Genomic DNA, 15112 nt, shown 5'->3' on the forward strand with positions numbered 1-15112 from the left:
TGTCAGAATTGAATCGTACAAAATCCCTATAACACGAGGAATACAGAAGACTGTGGATGAGTGAAATTAATCAGCACGCGTCAGAAGAGAGGTATGTAAACATTTTCCGTTTCTTATGGCATTTGCATGGGAATACTTTTCAGGGTTTGCCATCCACAATGTGGAGGCACCCCGGCGTCCAGTTGAAATTACCGATTTGTTTTCTGTGCTTAGTTAATGTTCCACGATTATAGGTGGTGTCTGTACCTCAGTGGTTTCCATGTGCGTTGTATTTTGACGTAGTAGTTGCTTGTGGCACGGCACTAGCTTGTATAAATATAGTCGTTCGAGTTCTGTGTGAATACATACTGTGTTTCTATTTTCTGGCAACCGTGTTTTGTTTTTTTTTGTAAATATACTTTCATGTAGTGGATCGGGGTCCGTTACAGACCTGCCTTTTTTAATGGGGCCCTTGTTTTTGAACGCAGGATAACATAGTATCTTATTAGAGGCACACACGTTATATTATTAGTTAAAGGGGATTCGAATGTTGTAGATAATAAGCAAGGCGCTTTAGGTATGGGACGAATGAGTGCAAACCGCATTTAGACCATCTTCTTTTGAGCTGAGACTGAATGACAGACCAAATTTAGGTACGCGGCAAAACGTCACACCATCTACTTTAGCGCCCGAAATTGTAACGGCGGAATGACTATTGTACGTAAATTGTTTGCGGACCAGTTTCATCAACTTCCGGTAGAAATGCCCCCTACTGGCGTGACTTTCCTGTATTGGGATTCATTACTTAATTTTGTATTTAAGAATGTTGCATAATTCACAAGCACTGTTTATTTTTCCTTTGTGGTTTAGTTGTTGACGTCAGGTTCTCAAGCATTGTACTCTGGGTGTAGCTTGAAATAGATTTTCTGCTAAAAATCACGCTGTCTTCGTTTCAAAAGACAATTTTGAAGTGTATTTTTAACGAGTGTGGCTGCTGTATATGACTCTGCACAACACGCTCCAGCGTCAGCTGTTGCAGTCACTTTATGATATAGCTCTCAAGCGTATCTCATTATGAGGTATGTTCATTCGGGGTCTTAAAAAGTTCATGTTCCTTAATGATTGTAAATAACTCCATGTTATGGTTACTACAGGAATTTTGTACTTCACCTATTACACCTAAACATATGGTTTGTTACCCATTAAATATTATTATTAGTTATCGTAACTTTATATTCATGCACCCTAACTATAGGGAATGGAATTTTATTGTATTCCCTATAATGTATACTCAGGGTATGCTTTTGTCATCTACTTTTGAAGAAACTCATTTAGTTATAGATAATGATCTAAAGTACTGGTATCAGTTGATATCTGATAATAAAGTTAAAAATCTAGATTTCTTAAAACAAGAATTTGATCTAAGAGAAACTTGCTGGTTAGAGGTTCAGACCTTTAGACAACATCTCATTAATAAAATAGCTCTAATGTCTATAACAGTTAAAGAATCTATTCCAACACGGATTGATTACTTGATATTAAATTTACAACATAAAGTTTCTGATAATTTTATGTATGTATGAAAGTTTACCTTTATCAGACAAGAAACTTTTTACAGTGTAGATTCATACTGGAATTATTTCACTTCTATTAATGGGGACCCACCAAATCAACAAGATAAACAATATAGTTTGGAATCTATCTGCTTATAGAACTACGTCTTCCATTGTCTGGAGACTTTATACATGGAAATTTTTACATAGATCTTTTTATACACCTTTGATGATGAATAAAATAAATAATAAAGATAATTTATGTAAGAGATGTAATGTAGAAATTAATGCTGACTGGGCTCATATGTTTTATGACTGTATAAAATTGAAAGAATACTGGAAGTCAATTAATGAATTTTTGCAGGCTCTTTTTACAGATAATTTCATTATTTCTAAATCTCTTATATTATTCAACACACCTGTACCTCAAAGTGTTAAAAAGGTTGAGCTTCCCTTGTTATGGTCTATTCTAGCAGTGGCTAGGAAAATAATAACTAGAAATTAGATTTCAGGTACACCTCCTTCGTTCAATGAATTTAAAAATGTTATGAATATAGTGTGCCATATGGAAATAAACACAATTAGGACAAGAACAAATAGAAAAAAAATCTTATTATATTGTATGGGATAATTTACAAAATTTGTTAAAAAAAAATTTAATTTCAATAGCATGGTATTTTAGTTTAATTGATCTGATTGTAGTGGATGTCTTTGTAAATACTTTAGTTGTTTTGTTGAATATTATAATAATACCTATTTTTAATTACTTGTATAAAATTGTTATGATATTTCTCTTGTATGTTAAAACAATAAACCTGTTTTGAAAAAAAAAAAGTTCATGTTCCTCGAAGTTCCACATTGAAAGGGTTTGTCACGTTCAGTATTACCAATTTTTAACTGATGCCATTGTAAATATAGCTGAGTTGTATTGTTTCATTAAAATTACTAATATACAATCAAATAATCGCATTTAATTATTCTATGAGCTTCCTAGTTTAAGCTGTTAGGGTAATCTCCAAGTGTAGTACCTCGCAGGATGTGGGTAGCAAGTCCCGCCCCGAACACGCCTCCTGGCCAAGCGCGCATGAATATTTATTTGGCTCATGCATTTTATTTTGATGATGCTTGGGTACGGTAGTTGGGTCATATTTTGGATTGTAGCGTTAATATGAAGCATTTTAGAAACAAATGCACACACAGACAACATGTTTGCCACGACTACTATGCGCAGCTTGTCATTACCTATTATCTCCTGATGCATTTTATTTTAATGATGCTTAGGTATGGTAGTTGAGTCAAACAACCATGCTTGAAAAAGAGTTAAAACAATGAATATACAGCACAACTGGTACAAAGGGGGCTGAAAAAAAGTTACAACTGAACTGTCAGTATACTGGGTTAACCAAGTAATTAAAACTGTAAAGAATTAGGCAAAAAGAATCTATGAGCCATTCCCAAATACAAAACAAAATCATATTTATTCAGTTTTATAGTCAATGACTCCTGTGGTGCACTAATACAGAATACTGCAGTTGCAGGTATGTATTATACATTTAACAGTTAGGTACAGTTTAAAATCTGCATTAAATAAACCAAGACACAGTAGGATGTAGTTTGACTGATCTTTTTCTTAAATGCTATTTCTGAACTGCATTTGGTAAAAGTTGTAGTGTCGCAATGTTTCATAGCCAAAGCCGAAACAATCAGAGCTGTGCAGCATTTATTTATCTTCAAAGCATGCACATTACTGGAGGTTTTACACTTTCATTATAGGGTTTGGTGTTGTTAAGTAATATTGCCTCCTTTTTTTTCTTTGAAATATTCACCATCAGAACTTTGACTAATAAAATTCAGAAATTTATATTTTTTCAGTGTTCTTTTAACTGTCCTGTAGACATTTTGAAGGTTTTGATTCTGTTCCGGCAGCAGTTAAACATACTTTTTGTTAAAGTGTAAAAGTGTAACTGTGTGATTTTGGACAAAGCAAAAAATATTGGTGGGCTAAAAGGCCATTGGGACTAGCTTTGTTTTAAATTTGTTGACACCTTGTACTTTATAGCGTGGGAGTGGCTATTGGGTATATAGGTTCATAGGTTCATATATCTGCCTTAGGGCATTTATAAGCCTAGCCAGAATGTGTTTGGCTTTCTCCACCCATTTTAAATTTATTTTGCTATGCCCTTTTTAGAGGTTAGTATACTGTGCCTCTGTCTAACAGTGACACAGAAGTGATACCAGGGGTAAACCTACGATCACCCATCCACTCATCAATATTCCTCTTGAAGAGAGTCAATGAGGGACTCTGCCTAACCTGGACTGGGATTTTATTCCAGAGTGAAGGGAGCCTCTGAGTTATGAATCTGTCCCTCCAGCATGTCCTATTTATTTCAGTGCTGAGGTTCAAGTCTCTCGAGCCAGAGCTCGATGGGATTTGGATTTTCTGAGGTGCAGCATGTCCATTAATTCCGGGTTGGACATGGCTTTATACTTCAGGCACAGATCGCCTCTGAACAGGCGGTATGCCACTGAGTAGAGCTGGAGTTTCTTTAACCGGGCAGCATATGGCATCTGTTTGAGCCCTTTGATCCTCTTGGTGAGGTACTTTTGGGGTCTTTCCAGTTGCTGCAGGTGTCTGGTAAGGTACATCCCAAAAGGGGCATTGTACTCAATTATGGGCCTGATGAGGGATGAGTAAAGAGGCACGATGACCTCCCCTGATCTAGATGTGAATCCCTTCATGATTAGGTGGGCTATATAAAATGTTTTTCTAACCACTTTGGCCACGTGGTTGTCAAATGAGAGATTGCTATCAACTTGGGTCCCCAGGTCCCTAATTACTTCTTCTGTACTTAATGGATTACCACCTATGTGGTAATTTGTGGGCACTTTGTTTTTGCCAGAGGGGATGACTATACACTTTTTGGCATTTAGCTTAAGGCCATGGCTCTGGCACCAGTTGTCTGTTTCTAGGAGGCCCTTTTGGAGGATGCTTGTGTCGGCTGGAGAGTCGATTATGGCGCCCAGTTTGCAGTCATCTGCGAACTTGGTCAGCCACAGTCCTTCCGTGTTGGCCTGTACCTCCGAGAAATATATACCGAACAAGAGAGGTCCCAGGACTGAGCCTTGTGGGACACCACTTGTAACTGGTTTGGAGTCTGACATGGCTCCAGCAATTCTAACCATGTGGGTTCTGTCCTTGAGCCAGTTTGCAATCCATCTAGTGACATAGGGGTTTATATTTAAGCTGGTGAGCTTATCTATAATGCCCGAGTGGGATATTGTATCAAAGGCTTTTGCGAGGTCCAGGTAGGCTGTGTGGACCACCTTCCCCTCGTCAATCGCCTTGGTGACTGTTTCAAAGAAATCAACCAGGTTTAAGAGGCAGGATCTGCCCTTAACAAAGCCAAACTGGGTAGGATCCAGTGTCTGTAGGATATGCCTGTTTTACTGATCTTAAATAATTAATAAAGTTACCGATGATGCATAATGCAGTTTACTGAACTTTACTGACTGTCATTTGACTGATGCTCCATGGTAGTTCACCCTGCCAATCCTGTACGTTATGCCCACTCCACGCCCAAAGCTGCGCAGAACAGAGTGCGAGGTACTTCACTTGGAGATTATATTCCACATTATGAGAGGGAGTGTACTTCATTTTGGAGATTGAAGGTTGAGAGCTATGCTTTATAATGCTGTTTGATCCACAAAGTAGTCGAGGGTTGTCCATAGAGTTGCCACCTTTTCAAATGGCCAAAGTGGGACATTTTGGGTACAAACATCAGATTTTACAGGCCGACACATACCTACGGTCAGTACAAAGGATAGAACTTAACTTTTTTGCCTAAATAAAAGCTTATTCTTGTAGCATTTTAGTTGCTTATCCTGTTTCTTATAACATTTAGGTATTTTCGATACAGAATAACTTTTTTGCCTAAATAAAAGCTTATTCTTGTAGCATTTTAGTTGCTTATTCTGTTTCTTATAACGTTTAGGTATTTTCGATACAGAATAACTGTTTTATGCAACTACTACATAACATATTGGAAATAATTTTGTCCTAAAATCTCAGGACATTTGCCATTTTTAGAATTTGTCAAGACACAACTGCCCAAGGAGGGACTGTCCCGCGCAAAGTGGGACAGGTGGTAACCCTAGTTGTCCAGGAGAAAAAGGTGACTGTCAGAATTAGAAATTGCCATCCAGTGTCACTTGGGTCATGGGGTTGGCACTTACCGCCGCAGTTCTCAACCTTACAGTCTCACGCGGAACATTGTCTCTCATAATGTGGAACGCCTACTAAAAGCTTGCTAACAACTTCAGGAAAAAACATGAACCAAAACCAAATAAAAATTAATAAATGGAAGTAGTCACCAACGGAGCTCTACAGCACTAAATCAAGAAATAATTAAAATCCACTAGACTTCATCAGAACATTTAAATAACCAAGGTTACATGATTAAATACCCTAACCCTCTTGACCATTGGATAACAATAAAACGTCATTTTCTATATGTTAATTAAGTAATTTAAAATTCCAGTATCAAAAAACAACAGGAAACTGCAACAAAACCATAAACCCCAACCAATCAAATAAAATGTAATACAACATCACATACTGAAAGCTGATTTTAGTTTCAGTACAGAACTAATAGAAGTCTTGTCATTGAGCCCAGGTGGTTGACATGCATTTAATTTAATCTGCCACTTGAGCTCTAAAAATTCTAGGAAGCCAAAAGTTTTGTTTTTTATGATGCCAAAAAAATGGAAATACGATGAAATGCTTGCCATCCTATGGGTTATTGTTGCAACTCGAGAGCATTGTAGAACAGGATCTATATTAGAACCACAAAAAGTCAGTTCAGTGAACGTCATTTTACATCGAAAATGCCATTCAACGAACTGTTATAGTGAGATCGCGGTACATTGAAGATTGGAAAATTTGCCCTTTCTTCACTGTAGTGCAATCTTGGAGTTGGTATATATAATTAATGGAGGATGTGGGGGTGCAGCCCCCCACAATAGCCATTTCAGCGAACTGCATTTTCGATGTAAAAGCCGTTTGCTGAACTGACATTTCATGGTTCTAATATAGACCCTGTAGAACAGATCTTGGTATTTTATATTTAAAAAAAAAAAACAACACATTAAATCATTGCATCCTGCTTTCCAGGAAATTATATTGAGACATGTTACACAGAGTTAACTACATTAAACATTTTTCTTCTTAATCGTAAAATAATACCAGATACTGTATCCTGTCTGAAGTTAATAACATTATTCCTCAAGTTGATTTACGTGATGTCAAATAAAGCATAAAGAAATTATGTTTCGAAATCTAGAAGTTAGTTTACTGAAATCTAGAAATTTACTGAAGTCATGTACTACCTCCTGTAATGAAGTAATATGTCTTCTATATATGGAGTGCTTTTAACATTAGGAAGATACGGTCACATCAGTGGTACATAAAGCTAAAGACATACGGTCACATCAGTGGTACATAAAGCTAAAGACATACCTGAACATCATTATCAGGCAACGCTTTCTAAGCAGTCTGACTAGACATTTCAGTGTCTTGGACTTTTTGTTAGGATCATAGGAGATTACTAGGCTTATGGCCCTAGGTCCCTTATAAGCCTAGCCAAGTTTAACCCTTGTTTCCAAGTGTGTCCTTTTCAAGCAGACACTACAGTCAGCACCTGGTGCCCCAATCCAAGAGGGACACAGGTGGAACTCCTGGGGTGAATTTCCATTTACCCATCCAATCGTCCAAGTTACGTTTACGTAGGGTCAACGAGGGGTTTTGTTTAACTTGAATTGGAAGTTTGTACCAAAGGTAAGGTAACCTCTATGTGACAAGTTTGTCTCTCCAGCAAGTTGTGTTGATGTCAAATACTGGGTTTTGAGTGAGTGACCTATGTGCCATTTGACTTGCGAATGTACAGCATTTCCATTAAAGGAGAGTCCGAGATTAATTTATATACAAGGCAAAAGTCACCTCTGAGTAGTCTGTACGAAGTGATAGTGATTTCATTTTGTCCACATAGGACAGATGCTGAAGACTCTGAATTTTCTTTGGAAGGAACCTTTGTGGTCTCTCCAATTGCTGCAGGTGCTTGGAAGGGTACATACCAAATGGAGCATTATACTCTATTATTGGCCTGATTGGGGAAGAGAACGGGGGGTTTATAAGCTCTTTTTTTCCTGGAGGAGATGTCGTTACATATGAGATGGGCAGTATAAAATGTCCTCCTTTCCACTATGGAGACATGGTGATAAGGCTGCTGTCAACCTGTGTACCCAGGTCTCTCGGCACTGAATGGGTGCTTAGGGTATTGCTATTGATGTGGTAGTTTGCAGGAACATCACCCTTGCCAAAGGGGATGATAATGCATTTTTTGCATTGTTTGAGACCATAACTTTGGTATTGATTATTAGTCTGCACAAGTCCTACTTGCAGGATGTTGACATCGTTTGGGGACTCGATGATCGCTCCTAGATGATGTCAGCATCCTGCAAGAAGGACGTACGCAGACTAATGTTCTTGCCTATCATCTTACGAGAAGGACTTCTCTTTTGATTTGAGTACAAGTGTCTTTTCTTTTGAGCACTTTACCAACTAGAGTCTTGACTACAGCTGTTTTAGGTGCTTGTGCATTAAAATGATGATTGCTGGTTGCCAAGACCAGCTCTACTGAATTCTGACATTCTGTGCTACCTGTAACTGGAAGAGGGGAAAGATTCCTGGTTTGTAAGTAGACATTGTACTTTTTGTCTTTACTAATTTTGCTTCAGTCAGTTTTTCACATGAGCTGAGTTGCCAGAAATTAACACAGAAATGTACCTTAATATTTTAAATTTCAGCATGTGATATATATGTCGCCATACTAACAGTGGATCAGTATGCTGCAGAAGAATGTTTCTGTATTTCACTCAAGCTGTGTGAAATTCATTGAGGCTGTTTTGTATCTTCTTGTTCGATGCTTCATTGTTTGGACAATTTTTTTAAAACTGAACAATAGACTGTGTGTATTCTGAATTCTGCGTAACTAGGATTCTCTTTTGTTTGAACGCACTTGAGTGGCCAGATTTTCAAAACTGTTTGACACACAGTTCAAGCTAACTTAATCGCATGTTATAAAACACAAACACCAAGCAGTAAAAGATCTTGTTCATATCTGTGCCCATTCTACATCACTAAGATCACAAGAAAAAACATCTGTTACATTACTAAATCGATCAGTCATGCTTATGACTCATGTACTCAACCTGCATAGCAAAAGCATTACCAAAAATATCAAAATTTAATCAAATTATAAATCCTACAAACAAGAATTGCCCCCAATCAGTTAACTGTACTTGTAAACAGTAAAACACACCAGAATTATGGATTTATTTTTCTTCAGCCTTTAGAATCAGTAATTGCACATCAATAATACATACCTATCAAAAGTAAAGTGCATATGAGAAAGTTACAATAAAAAAAGTAATTTTTCATAATGCTTTTAAAAATGTCATTGACAGTCATAGGACTATCAACACTTTTTTTTTATTTAATAGCATAAAAGAGTATTCCAGACTCCTTGACTTAAAACATATTGCAAAAGTAAACTTGACTTCAGCTAAAGTACTAGTAATACATGTACGTTTTTCTTAAATGTAACATTTCTTCTTAAATGTACACAAATGTGTATAATCACTATTTTTTAATGTTTTGATGTCTAACTGAACATACTTTTTGTTTGTTAATTTTTTGTGGAATGTTTCTTCAAGGTCTGTCAATGAACATGGAACTTTTTGTCTATGCTCCGTTGGCCTATCGAGGTCAACAAACGCATTTGATCAGTCAGTAAATAAATTAATACGTTTCTGCACTTCTATCTTTGAGACCATTTCATGACCCAGCTGTATCAAGAATACTATATCTTGCAGATGTGGACTTCAGAGCATTAGTGACACCTTAGCTGAAGTTTCAGTCTTGAATAGTAATCAACATATTTTAGATAGATGACATTCTGATACTGGAAGCAATGAGTTACCTGCCTGAACAATGATCTTTTTGGAACTAAGGATGACATAGTTGGCTGGGATTATTTTTTATAGAAGTTACCAAATCCCTGTGTTAGTTCTATTGACTGGCTTATCTGACATGGTTGACCAAAGTAATGCGGCTCAAGCTAACTTTGTACTTAAGGACTCCCAAAAGCAACTGTAGAGCTCTGCTTTGCATTTGTTGTTCAGGTCTCTGGCATAGTTAACTTGTTTGTAAACGTTTTGTCAGCGTAACATCCTTTTTAAATCTAATCAAGTAACACTTCTAAAATTCTCTGAGCATTTTTTTCTTTAATGGGTGGTTGAGGAGTAGCCCAGATAGCATCCACTTCATCTTTCAGAAAATCATGTCTTCATGTGTAGTTGCTGTGTACATTTGCTCTCCTGACTTGTAGAGAGCTTGCAGATTTTATTTCTGCAAACATAACATTATTGTTTGTAAATTTGGTGGTGCTGTATTCATTGATGTCTTGAAAATTCTCTAAAGTGGCATGTAATTACTTAACATGAATTTCTGCTGTAAAGGTGCTGCCTGTTAATGAAACGTCTTATAGCCATAAGCAATTAGAAGCAGTTCACTTTCATTCTAAGCATCTCTCTTTTGGTACTTTGTGAATGCTGTGCCTTCATATACTGCAGCATTTCATTGCAAAATCGCAGTATCTACACCATTGTCACTAGAGTCAACCTAGAAATTTATGTTTGCTCTCATGAAAATGCTTTATTTAATGTATGCACTTTAGTGGACAATGACCGAAGCAGTTCAGAGCTGTTTTTGGTTCCGCATTCCAGTACTGTGTATGTTCTCGCAGCTTCCTTAATGGCACACTAATTTTGAGCATGTTTGAACTTTGAATGATATTGCAACATTCCCGAAAGTCTCAAAAGCATCTGTTATCTTTTGGTGGCAATGAACGAGAAACAACTTTTTTCTTCTTATTTAGGTTGTCTGATCTTATTTTTGCTAAGTTTTGAAATGTATTGCCTTGCTGTGTTGAATAACTGAATTAGTTTTCTTTCCTGCTCCTCTTTTGTAGCTGCTCAGCCCCGAATGTCACAGTGTTGTTAACACCCAACAGTCTCTTCTGATTTTTTTAAATTTATTTATTTATTTTTTCTGGTAGTCCTGGGAAGAATTGGTGCTGATGAAATGACAAGTGGTAGCTGAAAAATCTTTTAGCTTAAAATAAATACATAAGACAAGCTGAAGTTCTATTTAACTAATTTAAATTGGCAATCCCCTTGATTTAGGGATTAATGATCCACCAAATGAAATTTGTTTGGACAATACTTTTGGAAAAATATTGCTGAAAGCCACTTTTAACAAATTGCAAGTTTTTTTTGTTTTTTTTTTTCTTTCTGAAGGCTAACCTCTCCATGCACATCCCAAAGGGTGGGAGACCACTAACTACCCATGATTTTGCATATATGAACTCAATGGTTGCACTACATTGGAAAATAGTTCAAAATTAACTTCTTCAGAAATGCTTTTTTGTGATATTGTCCATCAGACAGATTATTGTGGAAAACTTGTAAGTTCCTCTGATTAGCATCTTTCTCAGAAAATAATTTTGCATATGGCTTAGCAAAAATATTTCTGTAGTGTGAAATGGGTAACTGTCCATCTTTGTGGTTTTGTTCAGATTTTGTATATCTGTACATTTATGAGCCTTAGTATAATTACAATATCAGTTATGTTCTTCACCCAGTCATTTACAGTAGCTCATGTGTTTTGCAATCACACATCTGCTTTCTATTCTCTGCAGTTCCTTGACCTGCATCCTTTAATCCTCCCGGAATGATCCTGGGAGTATGCATGACCTGTAATACAATAGGGACAGTCTGAACATCATGCACACTTCCCAGACCAGCAAATACATTTTTAAATTGATGCATTAAATCGTTGCTTTTTACATGTATGCCATGAATTCTTTTCCCCAAGCCTCTTTCAAGTAAAACAACCCAATACAAAAGGAAAGTGTAACTATATGTAACTCAGTTTTGCATTTCTTCTTGTATTCATATGTAAACAGTTTCTGATATAACACTGAAACCTAATAATGGTTTGAATAATTAAGTAGCTTGCATTTGGAATACTTGTGCTTTACTTTTGGCTGCACACGCTTTCAAATTGGTGAAAACAGTTTTTTATGCTCCATTTTCTATAATAGACACAACGTGGTATTTGTTTTGTATTGCTCTGTCTAAATTTGACATGATTAGTTTTGCAGCAGTTACTGTCAGTTTCACACTTTTGCAGTGTGTACTACATCAGTAGTATAATTATGTAAATCACTTTCATTCTGCCAAAAGGGGCATAGGTATTTGTAAGGGTTAAGTGAGTTGAGTACCTTGCTCGGGGGCCCTTGCTATTGGTGGGAATAATCTGAGTACCCCTGTTGAGCAGTGTGTGCCTAACAAAAAAGCAGGATATAAAACCAAGTGCCCTGCCAAAAATGCAGGATTGCTACATTGTTAATAGGTGTACTGATGGATTGCAAACTGGAAGTGGATGACATGATTGTAAGGAGGAGACTGCTTATCCAGGAGACAAGGTGGAAGGGAAGTGCAGTAACTGCTGTTGGCAGGGAGCCCGTGTCTAGTTCTGAAGGGAGGGCAGATTAGAAGTTGTGTGGGCATCGTGGTGAGTGAGAGAGTCTTCTGAAGACAGTGACGAATGTAATTATAATCGGTGACAAGACTCTGGGTAATTAGAATCCAGTGTAGAGTTGGAGCAGTCTTCGTGATTTCAGTCTATACTGCACAGTAGGGCTGCAGTGGTGTGGAAAAGAGAGCATTCAGACAACAGTGGCAGGACATCCTCAATAAAACTGAGTAAAATGAATTGGTCTTGATAATGAGGGACCTAAATATTTATATTGGTATGCACAAAACAGGATAAGAGAATTGCCTAGGTCCAGACTGTTTGGGCAACAGGAATAATAAAGGAGGGGGCACGTGAAACTTCTGACTGGCAGAGGGCATAAAGGGTGATCACCACATGGTTTGCTGAGGGAGACGCAAAATCACATACTAGAGTGGTCATCATACAACTCTGGTAGACTTCCCCCTAGTAAGAAGAGAGCATTGGAGTCAAATCAGTGATTGCAATATCATCCATAGTGAAACTTCTAGCTCCCAATATAAATTACTGGTGGCAGCAGTCAACTGCAAGCAATGATCAGAGTAGTCTATCAGGTCAACAGAGACTAGGCTAAAGACCTGGAAGTTGACTTGAGCAAAATCAAGGGAATTCAAGGGCAGGATTGTGGCTCTTAACTCAAGAAGAGAAAGTAGGGAGATGCAGAAGAGGAATGCAAGTGTCATTAAAATAGCATGTGTGAAGACAGTAGAACAGTTTGAGCAAAGATGTAGAAATAAGGTTCCTAAGAAAAGCTGGTGAGGGAATTCAGAAGTCCAGCAAGTTATCAAAATAAAGAACCAGGGATTCAAAGATGGCTGCCGTTCTGTGAACACTGCTGAACTGCAGCTCTCCATTTAACCTGAGAAATTCAAAACCCTGAGTTGATAACATGAGGTTTTTAACATCAAATCTTCGAGAAATAATTTTATCTACACTTAATTATCCTATATTAAGGAGAAAACCCGGATAAAAAGGAATATATTTCACTGGATTGCAACAGATTAGCTGGCTCTGCAGAGAGAAGTAAACAAAGCTTTCTATACTGTAAGGATTTGTGTACTAACAGGATGTCTAAAGAAGTTAAAAGTATGGAGACAACTACGACTAAAACCAAACTTTCGGAATTATAATCACCTGAAAAAGATGCGATTTCCAAAAGGCAAAGAATTACCCAAATGCAGGAACAACAGAAAACGGGCATTAAAGCTAAACCTGATCAGCCTTTAAATATGGAAGACATCAAAAGAGCTCTGCTGCCTATTCAAGAAGCACTGAAAGAACTGACTTATCAAATACAGTCATTTGGAAGTACATGTACTCGGTTGCTGGAAAGAATGGATAAGACGGAAGCTAGAATTTCGGAAAATGAGGACAAAATAACTTTACTGGAAAAAAAACATGATCTGGATATACAGGCTATGCAAAACAAGCTTACAGACTTGGAAGCAAGATCCAGAAGAAACAATGTTATCATCAGAGGGATTCCAGAATCTATCCAGTGTAATGAGCTAATTCCATCCATACTACAAATATTTGCAGTGCTGTTAAATAACTCTGAGGGGATAAAACAGATTGTTATTGAAAGAGCACACAGAGCTTTAAGAGCGGTACAAGCATCTAACTTTCCGAGACCTATATATGTTAAAATTCTCAACTATCAAGATGTAAGTAAAATACTTATTACTGCAAAGCAAGCTGGTGGTGATATTATGTGGGAAAATTAATAAAATATCTTTGTCACAAGATTTGCCTATGCAGGTCAGACAGGCAAGACAGGCTTTGTCTCCATACTGCAAATTCCTCATTAATAAACAAATTAAGTTTCAAATGAAATACCCTAATGTGCTTATTTTTTACAATGGATGGAATCAAATATTCTGTTTCTACGAAAAATAAGGCTAAAACTGTTTAGTTATCAAGGCTTTACCTGCATCAGAGACTTGAACTGAACCTTCGTTGAGATTGGCAGGCTGCTGAGATGGGATCCATTATCTAATGTGTCTCCAGGTCTGTGTAATCCTTTGTTTTCATGTGAAAAGCTGCAGGCCCCTTTCAGTGTAATAAAACTGTTTGTTTTCCTTATCTGGATTACCTGCGCTCGTTTTCCGACGTTTTATGGCTTAAACTATTTTCGACGAGGAGGAAGACAGGAAATGCCTAAAATGCTGTCAAGGGATCGAATTAGATGTGACACTTCTGGGTGTCAGTCTGTTAAAGCGGTCCCCCATCACGAATATTTCATAGTTCCTGCCTTGGGAATCCAAAGGGAACTGTTTAAATACTACTTTTGCTTATTTAACAGTGAAAAAACGTGATGTTTGGTAATTAAACACATAGGCACACTTGTTATGCTTTCCTAATAACTGTTACTTAAAATCTTGTAATTATAGTAGTTCCTGAGGGTGCAGGGATATTATTATGTTAGTACAATGTAGTTGTCATTATAGTTATTAATGTACTGTGTATAGAGGGTACTATATTTTACTTTAGTTAGTAGTCTGTTTTATTATTAAATTAGGTTAAAGTGAACTTGTAAGTAAGGATATTACTAAGCAGTTTTTTATTTATTTAAAGGTATTTTTTTTTCTTTTTCTCATGCGGATTATGTATGATAGCTATTCTCAGTATAAAATTCCCTTTTTTTGTAATAGATTTTATATGTACTGTCTTATTATATGTGCAGTTTGAATTGTTTAAATAATAGGTAACCATAGAGTTGTAGTTCATGGCGGTGTTCGTTAGGGAATGCTTAGTTTAGGCTTTGTCATAAGTAAGTTAGAGTTTATAGGTCTTAACTATGGAACACATTTTAAACTATATAATGTAGTGTTTTATATTTGTATTTTTTTCTGTATACCTTGGGTATTACATGTTATATAAGACCTAT

The 15112-nt window shown here is 36.9% G+C and overlaps 1 protein-coding gene across 1 annotated transcript in view; it reads left to right on the forward strand.

The window, feature by feature from the left end:
- Window positions 1–267: 267 nt before the first annotated feature.
- Window positions 268–15112, forward strand: part of COPRS (coordinator of PRMT5 and differentiation stimulator) — a gene marked incomplete in the record, with an annotated part of 169640 nt that continues 154795 nt past the window's right edge. Inside the window, 1 exon segment of the mRNA XM_044068092.1 lies at window positions 268–632.

Source organism: Protopterus annectens, chromosome 4.part0 (assembly GCF_019279795.1).
Source record: "Protopterus annectens isolate FY-2018-M chromosome 4.part0, PAN1.0, whole genome shotgun sequence".
NCBI classification, from domain to species: Eukaryota; Metazoa; Chordata; order Ceratodontiformes; family Protopteridae; genus Protopterus; species Protopterus annectens.